We start from the raw sequence: 13,238 nt of genomic DNA on the forward strand, positions 1-13,238 counted from the left end.
TGAACTTAGACGGGGAGGATTTCTCACAAACATCACAGTGTGCCCCACCTGAGTTCCCATCGCCCAGACCGTCCGTCAGCGCTCGTCTCTGCACGCCAGCCAGAGGAAGGCAGGGGTATTTTCGTCCTCAAATTCGGTGGCCGTACGAAGAGGTCCAAGTGCGTATTTTAAGTTTGTATTGCTCGAAAAAAAAACCGCTGGATAAAAGGTGGGTCCCCAGTCGTAAATTTCTCCTCCCTTAATCCATGCTGTATCCTTTTTCAATATATATATATATATTGAAAGAATTTGAATGGTCGTATTAACTTGGGTTTTACAACTAAAGAACATTGGTTCTATTTAAACCCAAACAACTCGTCTGGAGGAGGTCTCCATTCATGACTCAGTGGTAGAGTCGCAAGAGTTTTAACACAGAGACCAGGATCAAGTGCCCATGTGGTGTGTGTGGGGTGTGGGTGCGTGCGTCTAAAAAACAAAACCCTCTTCAGGAGGATAAAGAAAATCACATGAGAAACAACATTGAAACTGCAAGTATAATTAGAACTTACATTGATTTTAATGAAAGACAGCATCTTTTTGATAAAAACACCAACGCATTTTTAAAGGAAGCATACATATTAAGAAATGTTCGTGGATGAAATCGGAGATGGGGGAATAGGTATATCCATGTTCCCTTCCATCATCAAAATCACATTCTTCATGGAAGGACGAAGGGCCGGTTCATCTTGTATACACCACAACCCCACCTTTACCATCCTATCCAAAATCTTCCCTTCCACTTCTTCTCCTCCCAAAAGCTTATGCAACTCTCCAGACACAAAGCAGCTATGAACCCAGTCAGTGAGAACAATCTCATCATCTGGAACCTCTAACTCAATATACCTCCTGCAACATATAATTTCCAATAACTCAATCCCATAGCTATAAACATCTGTCTTCACTGATATCGGCGTGTTCTTGTACCATTCAGGTGCCAAGTACCCTCTCGTCCCTCTCACACCAGTAAAGGTTCTTGTTTGATCTGGCATTATTAGCTTTGCCAACCCGAAATCAGATGTCTTTGCATTCCAAAAACCATCCATAAGTATATTTTGAGGCTTTATATCACAATGGATGATATGGGGCTCGCAGTCTTCATGTAGATAGAAGATCCCTCTAGCAACAGCTAATGCAATTTTCACTCTTTCTTTCCAATCGGGTTGGCTTTCGGCCTTGAATAAATGGTTTGCAAGTGATCCGTTGCTCATGTATTCATAAACCAGAAGCCTTGCAGAACCCTCATCACAAAACCCAAGCAATCGCACCAAATTCCTGTGGTGAGTTCACCCTATTGCCCTCATTTCATTACGGAACTCCCTTTCTCCTTCTTCAATCACTTTATCAAGTCGCTTAACAGCAACCGTTCTGTTGCTGTTGTATAAGGTCCCTTTATAAACTGTTCCAAATGCACCCTTTCCCAACGCTTCCTTGAAATTGTCTGTTGCTTTTACGAGCTCGTTGTAAGAAAATGATCGCAGAACAATCTCCTCAGACAAGCCCAAATTGTTATTTTCTGTCATCTTTCTATATATTTGTGCTCGATTCCTGTAGATAAGAAAACCGGAAAAAGCAAAGCTGGAAACTGAAAACGTGGCAAGAATTATACCTGCGATTAAAATCTTCACACGTAACTCTTTCTTGCTTTCACCATCTACCGTACTCGTTGCATTTGGAGAGAAATTAGTGTTTGGATCCACAGGACTTTTGATACCCACCTTGATGAAAGTCGTAGTTGAGTCTGATCCGCTTGCTCTCCCATACCTCAACGGAAGCATAAGTTTCTTGCACTACCCATTTTGAAAATTTGTGGCCTCGCAACTACTATCGCTAAAACAAGCTTTTCTGCAGTCTTCTTTCTGCATCGATGAAATAGCATAAAAAAAAATCTTCGAAATACATATTCTCCATTGTAAAAATGGAATATGTGAAAGTTTCTTTCTTGCTCAGGCAACCTTCCCCACTGAAGTTTCTGCTGCAGCCCTTGAACGGTTGTTCAGGATCGATAAAATTGTAACCAGGCAGACAAAGGCAATCAGGTTGGTTATCCACCAAAGTGCAGTAGCTGTAATATCCGCAGAAATTTTTCACCAGACATTTATTTGACAAGGCAGCCCAATCAGTCGTCATTGTTGAGGTACCGTTCGTTGCGAAGCTATGCGAATACAGGCGAAAAATCCCACCAATGTCGATGGTCGCACGGTAGACGGCTTTTCCATTGTTAGCAACGGTGCGTCTTGCCACAAAACTTATATTGTAGACACTGCCATTCACTAGGTACATGATGCCATCTTGGTAGAGATGTAGTCTCAAGATGTTTCCTGTGTTCAAAGTCCCTGTTGACCAATATGAATCCGCAACTTTGTCACCAGTGTCTTTTGGGTACAACACAAGGCTTGAGTCCAGTTGCATGTACAGCCGAAAGCGCCCGATCGAGTGATCAATGTCTGACATGTTCACTCCCCAAGTGCAGGGTTGTGATGTAGTAATAAACTCGGTGAGACCGAGGTCGAATCCCAAGGGACTGATACCTGTACGTAATTTGAAACTAACTAGAGCTAGAACTAGAATGAGATGAAATCTAAATTGAGTGTAATTTGATGAATAATTGTGAAATAAATTAATTAAAAACTAATAAAAATAAAGGTGAGAGCTAGGGTGCTAAGGATCCACTTGTAGCAATTGGGAAGCTACCTTGCATAATTCAAGGACACAGCTGGAATCAGAGTCCTATCTTATCCAGCTGGTAAGAAGAGATTTGTCAGATCTCTGAACTTCTTATGGATCTAATCATCAACAGATAAGATTGGTGAAGATTTGGAAGTGATCCCGTCACCTAACCATGCCCAGGAGATGATGGCAAACAACAGCGATTTACTAATCTCATGGCCAATCATAAGAGAATTGTGAAAGTTAGGAAGAGTTCCGTCACCCTACCATGCCCATGGGACAATGGTGAACAACGGATCTTACTAATTTCACAATCTCAATAATGAAAAACATACTTAAAGCTATCGCAGATCCATTGTAATTTAAGTCACAACAAACCATTAAAAACTAAAAGTATACCTTCATGATCAAACTAAAATCCAAGAGAATCCATAAAACATGAATTAAAGCAAAACAACCATCTTAATCACGCTACAAACTTCACCTCTTAGCCCTAGCTAAGTGGTTCAGCCAACCATAGACATGATCAACTAAAGTCTCTTAAAACATCAAAAGAAGGAAAGAAATTAAAGAGGAAAAGGAAAAGGGAAACTCCACGCTGATGGCCGTCCACCCTCTCTCTCTCTATTTCTTCCCATGTCCAAGCTCGAAAGGTGCCTCCACGGCTGCCCTAGATCATCTCCCCCCCTCTCTCATGTTTACAACCTCCTTTTATAGCTGTTGGAAGGCTGGAGTCGGTGGCAGAGTCGCAGCAGGAAACGGAGTGTAACTTTTCGCAGCCAAGTTTCAGTGTCTCAAAACTCACCACTTTCCTCGCTCAATTTTCAAAGAAACACCATCCCTTAGGACGTTTTTGAGTGCTCTACATGATGGACGGTTCAGATTTACCATATGATGAAAGATAGTGGGCCACAACCACCTGAAAATTCAGATTTTTGCGAATGTGCGAAAGCTTTCGCACCTCTTCACTGTCGTGATCGGTGGGCCCCACAGAGGTATTTTCAGGGAATCCACCCCGTCCATTAGATTCAGGACGAAATTTCAGTCAAGAATGGGTGGTTTTGAATGTCCATTGACGCGGCTTAGAGAAGAAATTACGCCAAAAATCGTTTTGAATGTCGCAGGACCGCCTATTTGTGGCCTCTGTATCTCGCACATGTGCATGAATGGGTGTAAACTTTCAACAAGGTTTTATAGTATTCGAGGCCTTCTACACGATGAACGGATCAGATTGGTCGGACAGGCCATGGGTGGGGCCCACAAACTTCCACAAAATGGACTCTCATCGGGTGCGAAATAGGGACGCGGAAGCTTCCGCTGTGAAGTTGGTGGGGCCCACTTTAGTGTTATTTTGACAAATCCAAACCGCTCATTGAACTCCCCTCGAAAAACCAGTCATGAAAGAATGTTTTTGAATTGGATTTGGTCTGGCCCACATGATCTTCTATTCCGTTGTCCATCTGGCGTTTGACGATAGAGATTGCCTCAGTGCATGCATAGAACCAAAAGGGAACCTAGGTGTGGTTAATACCCTCCATCTGTACATAATGAACGGGCTAGATGAAATATTTGGATGAGGGGTGGGCCCCACTATGTGAAACCGGCGGACCGGGTGCGTCCGCTGTTTGAAACAGAGAAGGAGAAGGAGAGATGAGTCAGCCCGTCTTTGACCGGGCTGACCGTCCAGTGCGGCTCGCATGTGCATGCATTGTATGCATGCACACCCTCATGTGGGGTCCACTGTGATGTTTGTGAGAAATCCGTTCCGTCCATCCTTTTCCCCATCCACTTTAAGGCATTGACAATGAAATTTAAGTATATCCAGATATCAGGCGGGCCCCAAATTAAGATTTTAGGGGCTAATCTGTCCGTCAGGCCACTTTCACAATGATCCAATGGCTAAAATTTGATGTGTACGATTAATTTATGGCCCTCAGACTATGTATGAAGTTTCGAGCTGAACGGATTGTGAGAACCCCATGATCTTGCATTCTGGATGATTAATTTTTGAGCCACTTGAGCTTCAATTTTCTCGATTTTCGCGGATCCCTGGCGTGTAATTCCATCGATCTTGGTCCCATGGAGTCCGTACCTTGCCTTGGTGAATTCTGAGCGTTAAATTTATGCTTTTAGTACCCTTTTCAGTCTACGCTTATAAATCCACCTTGCAACACAAATACGATTAAAATAAGGCGTTAAACAGTATCATGTTCGTAAATTAAGGTAATAACTGGGGTCTGATATGCAATATTTGACCCTCAACACAATCCCCAACCAGCATTTTGCTAGTCCCGAGCAAAGTATGCGAAAAATAAGTTGAGAATTATAGGACAATCTCTATGAACTCAAATGATTTTTGAAAAACAATCTAGATACGAAAATTCTAGGATGCATGAATGTTGGGCATTACTTCCTCCTGGAATAAAGCGCATAATAAATTTCATAATCAAGTTTAAAGTATTTATGCATTAATTAGAACAATTCTAAACAATGAGTACCATGAGTGTATAATGAAATCTCGGCTTATCATCATTGAGAAATCCAATAGATAATTTCTATGATAACATTGATAATCAAAAGAGCATTCAGGACACTCAAAACCTAAACTAGAACTTGCCTTACAATTCTTCTTTTTCATTCTTCCCGCTTTTGATTTTTCCATCGAGGGAGAGGAGAATCGAATCTGCACCTATCGGGAGCAAACCTATGGTAAAGATCGTACACCCAACCCTTTTCACATATCATCCATGGGGAATTAAATCTACACCTATAGGGAGCAAACCTATGGTGAAGATTATTCGCCCAACACTTTCCAAAGGTATTTGTTTTTTTTTTTTTAGGTATTTCTTTTTCTTCAATTGATCATGATGGGCAAATTTTCTAGGTTGGTTCCTTGCATGCTTAGTGACTACTAAGTTACAATTCAGTATCAAACTGAAACCTTAATGTGCAAGCGAGATGTGTCTTGTGAAATCATGACTCAATCAATGTTTTTCTAATCATGGATTAACAGTTTGAACTTAACTGTGAAATCTAACAAATAACTGAATCCAAGAGTCATAAAATTACCAACATCACTTATCTTGTAATTCTAAATCCAAGATAGCCGTCAAAATTACTTCGAATTCACAAGAAAGTCCAGAAAAATTTAAAAATTTTCACAATTTTTGCTAAAGACTAAGAAAATACTGATTAGGTAACCTGATCTCCCACCCCCAACCTAAAATCTACATTGTCCTCAATGTAAAAGATATGAACATGCAATGCACATGGGACATCGAAAGTAAATGAAAAGTGATATAAAGATAGTACCTGGATAATGAATCGAGAGAGACTTTTCCATAGAGATCACAGCATGAAAGCCGGTCAGCACGAGAGTGAAGACACGAAAACAAACTATCCTAAAAACAATGCAGAAAGCAAACTAACCTAATGGTGTAAAACCGTCTATCCTAGAATAGCATAAAGCAAACACCCTAGTCATATGAAAGTAGGAAAAAAACTACTCGATCATGCCATAAGGTTCTTCTTCCGGCTAATATCTTGATAAGTTCCTCAACAGGATCATCCAAAAGCCATTTTTGCAATCAGTTTGGATGCTCTGGAGCTTGACTTTACAGAGAAACTTATGTACCTCATTCAAAATTTGCCGTTGATTCGTCAGAGGTATCCAAAATATATATGATTCACCTGTGTTAGAAAAAGTTTCAAAGTTAGTATCCCATGGTGAATTAGAGACTACAAGTAGATCAAATTGAGAAAAATTTTCAGGAAGTCGTGTAGTCTCAACACATTCCGAAGTAGTAGACTTCGGTTCAATTTTCAGCTCCTCCTTCCCTAATGGTAAACATTCAGGATCTATGGAAGAAGGGGCTTCAGAGTAACGGTTCTCTCGGTCAGTGATGACTACCGAGATGTTGTCTTGCAAGGCATTCACTATGTCTCTTATCATAGGATCATTTGAATCTGCAAAGTGTGCCAAGCAATCATCCAAAGAGTTGGAAAATTTAGTTGAGCTTGACTTATGTTCCACATTAGAGCTCGTGATGATCTGCCCAAGGAATCTATCGTCCTTAAAAGTAAATGGAGGTACACTCTCTTGCTCCAGCCCTGCACAGACAAATTAAGGGTCAGTAGAAGAAACATCGATATGCGGATTATGTTCATTGATACTACTCAGAAAAGGCATTGAATTATCAACATTTAACAGTTTAGATGGTGGCCTCGACTGGGTGGTTTTAAATTCTAGAGTCATATCAAGTAACTCGTCCATCTTCCAAATCATATCATCATTCAATTCAGGGGCGTAGTCCAAATATATCTCACGAGAGATAGAAGGGTCGGTTGTAAGGAGCTCATCCACTTTTAGATCAGACATGTCAGGTGAATGGAGTATCTCATTATGACCGTTCTCTTCGTGTACTTCTCGATCATTGACCTGGACCAAACTTGAGATTAATTCTAGGGGAATTGTGGCTGCACATTCAGGATCGTCATCCCAATACTCATCATATTCTAGTTCAGTGTAGTGCACATTTGGGATGAGATCACTTTTCTCACATTCTATACCTAGAATGGGTTGAGGTTCGAATAAACTAACATTTACCTTATCACTGAGATCCTGTGTGTCATGTAAGGAAGGTGTGTTATCATCATTGTATTTAAAAGATAACCACATCTCTTGACCATTCCTTTGAACCGTCATCGAGATCGCCTCATCGGGAAATTGAACCATATGTTCATTAATGGACTCCAACTCATTTGTAATTCCAGAGTTCTTTAAAAGCGAGTTAGGATCACTTTCCTCGCATTGTATTTCTGAAATGAATTGTGGCTGGAATGAATGAGCCTCCTCTGCCTTATTAAGGCACGAATTAAGCGCTTCTAATGATTTCTAATTTCCGCAAGACAGGCCATGTTACGCTGAAATGAATCCTCTTGGATTGTTTCTGGTTGGGTCTCAAAGGTAGGGTATCCAAGAGAATACTCATTATAACATGTTATTGGTTCATTTTTCCAATTTTGATGTTTCCACTGGTTATAGTTATACTGATCATACATGGGAAAATATGATAGTTGATAATAATCCTCATTCCCATAATTACGATCGTATACGGCCCTATATTAACCGATGGAACATAACGTTCTAGTCGATTCTCAATATCGGTTCTCGATGGAGAGAAATCTTGAGGTATACGTTGAATTCCATAACCCTCAGGCATTCCCCAATATCTCCTATCCATCTCAGCATATGCACGTACCCACGCTTCCATGGTAGAACCCTAACTCTAAGTCTAATCCTAAAGGAAAAATCCTACAGCAATATAGAAAGTAAGTAGAGGAGAAGTTAGAAAGAAGTTACCAGATTGAAGATCATATGTTAAAATCCTGCAAAATGAAATAAAAGAAATTAGTTTCTAAAAACAGAAAAAATAAAAAATAAAAATCCTAGAATAAAAAAATTTCTAAAACTAGAAAATGGAAAGTTACTTAAAAGAAGAATCTAAATCTAAAGTTAGAAAATAGAAAATTTTTAAAAAAGAAAGCCTAGAATTAGAAATTTTCTAAAAAATAAAACCCTAATTCTAAAAATAGAAAAAGTAGAGAATTTAGAAAGGGATTACCAAATTAGAAGTTTATGTCAGGATCCTACAAGACAGGAAAACATGTTAGTTTCTAAAAATAAAAAAAACTTTAACCTAAAGTTAGTAAAATCCTAATCTTAACCTAATTCTACAAACAATTAATTTCAGAAAACGTAACCGTCAGTCCCTGGCAACGGCGCCAAAAACTTGTTCACTCCCTAAGTGTAGGGTTGTGATGTAGTAATAAACTTAGTGAGACCGAGGTCGAATTCCAAGGGACTGATACCTGTACGTAATTTGAAACTAACTAGAGCTAGAACTAGAATGAGATGAAATCTAAATCGAGTGTAATTTGATGAATAATTGTGAAATAAATTAATTAAAAACTAATAAAAATAAAGGTGAGAGCTAGGTTGCCAATGATCCACTTGTAGCAATTGAGAAGCTACCTTGTATAATTCAAGGACACAGCTGGAATCAGAGTCCTATCTTATCCAGCTGGTAAGAAGAGATTTGTCAGATCTCTAAACTTCTTATGGATCTAATCATCAATAGATAAGATTGGTGAAGATTTGGAAGTGATCCCGTCACCTAACCATGCCCAGGAGATGATGGCAAATAACAGCGATTTACTAATCTCACGGCCAATCATAAGAGAATTGTGAAAGTTAGGAAGGGTTCCATCACCCTACCATGCCCATGGGACAATGGTGAACAACGGGTCTTACTAATTTCACAATCTCAATAATGAAAAACATACTTAAAGCTATCGCAGATCCATTGTAATTTAAGTCACAACAAACCATTAAAAACTAAAAGTATACCTTCATAATCAAACTAAAATCCAAGAGAATCCATAAAACATGAATTAAAGCAAAATAACCATCTTAATCACGCTACAAACTTCACCTCTTAGCCCTAGTTAAGTGGTTCAACCAACCATAGACATGATCAACTAAAGTCTCTTGAAAGATCAAAAGAAAGAAAGAAATTAAAGAGGAAAAGGAAAAGGGAAACTCCACGCTGATGGCCGTCCACCCTCTCTCTCTCTATTTCTTCCCACGTCCAAGCTCGAAAGGTGCCTCCACGGCTGCCCTAGATCATCTCCCCCCCTCTCTCATGTTTACAACCTCCTTTTATAGCTGCTGGAAGGCTGGAGTCGGTGGCAGAGTCGCAGCAGGAAACGGAGTGCAACTTTTCGCAGCCAAGTTTCAGTGTCTCAAAACTCACCACTTTCCTCGCTCAATTTTCAAAGAAACACCATCCCTTAGGACGTTTTTGAGTGCTCTACATGATGGACGGTTCAGATTTACCATATGATGAAAGATAGTGAGCCACAACCACCTGAAAATTCAGATTTTTGCGAATGTGCGAAAGCTTTCGCACCTCTTCACTGTCGTGATCGGTGGGCCCCACAGAGGTATTTTCAGGGAAATCCACCCCGTCCATTAGATTCAGGACGAAATTTCAGTCAAGAATGGGTGGTTTTGAACGTCCATTGACGCGGCCCAGAAAAGAAATCAAGCCAAAAATCATTTTGAACGTCGCAGGACCGCCTGTTTGTGGCCTCTGTATCGTGCACATGTGCATGAATGGGTATAAACTTTCAGCAAGGTTTTATAGTATTCAAGGCCTTCTACACGATGAACGGATCAGATTGGTCGGACAGGCCATGGGTGGGGCCCACAAACTTCCACAAAATGGACTCTCGCCGGATGCAAAATAGGGACGCGGAAGCTTCCGCTGTGACGTTGGTGGGGCCCACTTTAGTGCTATTTTGACAAATCCAAGCCGCTCATTGAACTCCCCTCGAAAAATCAGTCAGGAAAGAATGTTTTTGAATTGGATTTGGTCTGGCCCACATGATCTTCTATTCTGTCGTCCATCCGGCGTTTGTTGATGGAGATTGCCTGAGTGCATACATAGGACCAAAAGGGAACCTAGGTGTGGTTAATACCCCCCATCTGTACATAATGAACGGGCCAGATGGAATATTTGGATGAGGGGTGGGCCCCACTATGTGAAACCGGCGGACCGGGTGCGTCTGCTGTTTGAAACAGAGAAGGAGAAGGAGAGACGGGTCAGCCCGTCTTTGACCGGGCTGACCATCCAGTGCGGCTCGCGTGTGCGTGCACTGTATGCATGCACACCCTCATGTGGGGTCCACTGTGATGTTTGTGAGAAATCCGTTCTGTCCATCCTTTTCCCCATCCACTTTAAGGCATTGACAATGAAATTTAAGTATATCCAGATATCAGGCGGGCCCCAAATTAAGATTTTAGGGGCTAATCTGTCCGTCAGGCCACTTTCACAATGATCCAATGGCTAAAATTTGATGTGTACGGTTAATTTATGGCCCTCAGACCATGTATGAAGTTTCGAACCGAACAGATTGTGAGAACCCCATGATCTTGCATTCTGGATGATTAATTTTTGAGCCACTTGAGCTTCAATTTTCTCGATTTTCGCGGATCCCTGGCGTGTAATTCCATCGATCTTGATCCCATGGAGTCCGTACCTTGCCTTGGTGAATTCTGAGCGTTAAATTCATGCTTTTAGTACCCTTTTCAGTCCACGCTTATAAATCCACCATGCAACACAAATACGATTAAAATAAGGCGTTAAACAGTATCATGTTCGTAAATCCAGGTAATAACTGGGGCCTGATATGCAATATTTGACCCTCAACATGACACGCTTGACAACAGTTGATTATTCGACAGAAGGGATTGGCTCCTTAAGATGGTGTCAGTTGGGGAACCGAAGCTCTCCCAGATGCTTTTGTAATCAGAATTGTAGAGAACCAAGTTGCCTGAATCAAGGATCGAAGCTGAGGCGCAGGAAGTGGATGAGATTCCAACTGAAATGATCTTATCTTAGGCTCCAGCGGTTCGTAGAAAGAGACCACTATTCAGTAAGATCACTTTACTGTTGCTAGAAACAGGCAGGTCATCCCGGTTCGCGGTCCACACGATCGTCTTGTTTGGGTTCGTCTCCAACCATATTCCGACTCTAAAGCCGGCACCTTCTTGGTAGAAACCGAAAGCGAATAGGCGAGAAGGTGAGAACCATGAAGTGGAGTTGTTGGTGGCAGAGAGAGAAGAACCTAGGGTTATGTTTGTATGTTTTGGTTGAGCTGTTGCAGTAGAAAATGTTGAGAGAAAGAGGAGAAAGAGAAGGATGGCAGCCATTAGAGATTATGGAAGAGAGAGAAAGGGAGTTTGTATTGTATACTCTTGTACTGCCTTCATGGGAAGGAAAGTCGGATTTAAAGAACCCAAATTGCACAGGAGATTTGATACACCGGTAGAGCAAGATGATCCAAACACCAGCAAACTAGGCCCATGGCATATATGGATCTTAATCCAAACCATCCAAATGAATGTGGCTGTCTTTGACATGACATACCCAATAGTCACATTGGATGGTTGATTTTATTTGTCAATTGGTGGTTATAGAAGGAACAGTTAAAATGAAAAGAAAGGCTCAACGGTCAAAGTTCGATAAATGTCTGTTTAGTAGAGGAAGGTCACAAGTATTGGTAGTGTAATTTTTTTCTTTTCAAGAAAAAAATGCAGAAGAAATTAGGAATAAGTGAAAAAAAATAAAATAAAATAGAATCTAACATTTATTTGTCTTTTTCATGAATTCAATGGTGTATCAAACTATTCTTTGGTAAGAATGACCTCTCTTGGATTGACTTGTTGAAACTAACTTTTGGTCTTTAAAAACTAATTTGGCGTTAGAAGCACGCTGGACTTAGAAAAGTCTTCGGTGGATTGTCAATCTTACTGTTATGGGTTTTGGGAATCACTGCAGATTAGAGTTAAAACATCTGTGATTACAGTTCCAAGATCGTCGGGAGGGTTTGGTCCTCCCCTGCATGTTTCGCTGTGAGGGGTCCAGTGGGCGGCAATTGGAACCTCCCCTGGCTGGGTTTTTCAAGATCAACACCCCCAAAGCATATAATATATGCTATTTAGCTGTGTACGATATTGCAATTTTTCTGATTAATATGCTCAAATCCTAGTTGAGAAACTATCATTTTATAAACATGACTATCAGATAATTCCTATTCACTATGGTTCATCAAATTGTGCTGCTGAAGTCTTGTGTTATAATTTCCAAGAAAGGGCCCAACTCAAGTTGAAAATTAAATCCCTAACCTTCATCTCATCTATATGATTTAAATGAAGGAAATATGTGGACAATGTGAGAAAAAAAGTGAAAAGATGAAAATGCCTCTCATACTGGTCTTGGCCTCGTCACATGACACAGGGAACATTGTCGTCATCATCATCCTCATCTAAGCCTTATACCAATTACTTGGTGTTAGCTAGACGAATTTTGTTCTGCCATTCCAACTTTACAAAGGCCATAACTTCTTAGACATAGGTCATCAAGTATTTTTTTACAAGCTCCACCCATGTCTTTATGAGCCTTCCTCTTGTCCTTTTAAAGCCTTCAACTTGCAACAACTCACTCCTAATTGGAGCAGTTGTTGGTATCTGTTGTACATGACCAAACCATCTGTCTACTTCTTATACCCATCGGTGTTACTCCTATAATCCCTCTAATGCCTTCATTTCTGTCAGTCACAGATGCCAATATCATTTGGGTGGGCATATTGAAACTGATATGGCTCATGTCAGGACCGATATTGTCCATATTGTCTGTTACAGGCTGATAAAGGTGCCAACCGGCTAACAACAATATACATTTTATGGGAAAAGGTCCAACTATTTGATGGCTACGACCGCAAGATGAATGGAAAGATGGAAAATGCATGTATGTCATTACTTGAAAGGTGCCCATTATACATCCAGGGCCGTTGGTTGGCCCTTTTTTTTTTTTTTTTTTTTTGAAAAAAGATAAGAAAAAAAAAAAAGGTGCCCATTTGTGGCTTATTAGTGTTTTGTTTAGAAAGTACAGAAACCATATTTGGAA

General features: G+C 40.5%; 1 pseudogene; it reads right to left on the reverse strand.

Moving 5' to 3' along the window:
- Positions 1–480: 480 nt before the first annotated feature.
- On the reverse strand, positions 481–2,222 carry LOC131243690 (G-type lectin S-receptor-like serine/threonine-protein kinase LECRK1; annotated as a pseudogene).
- Positions 2,223–13,238: the final 11,016 nt, after the last annotated feature.

This window comes from Magnolia sinica, chromosome 4, assembly GCF_029962835.1.
Source record: "Magnolia sinica isolate HGM2019 chromosome 4, MsV1, whole genome shotgun sequence".
NCBI classification, from domain to species: domain Eukaryota; kingdom Viridiplantae; phylum Streptophyta; class Magnoliopsida; order Magnoliales; family Magnoliaceae; genus Magnolia; species Magnolia sinica.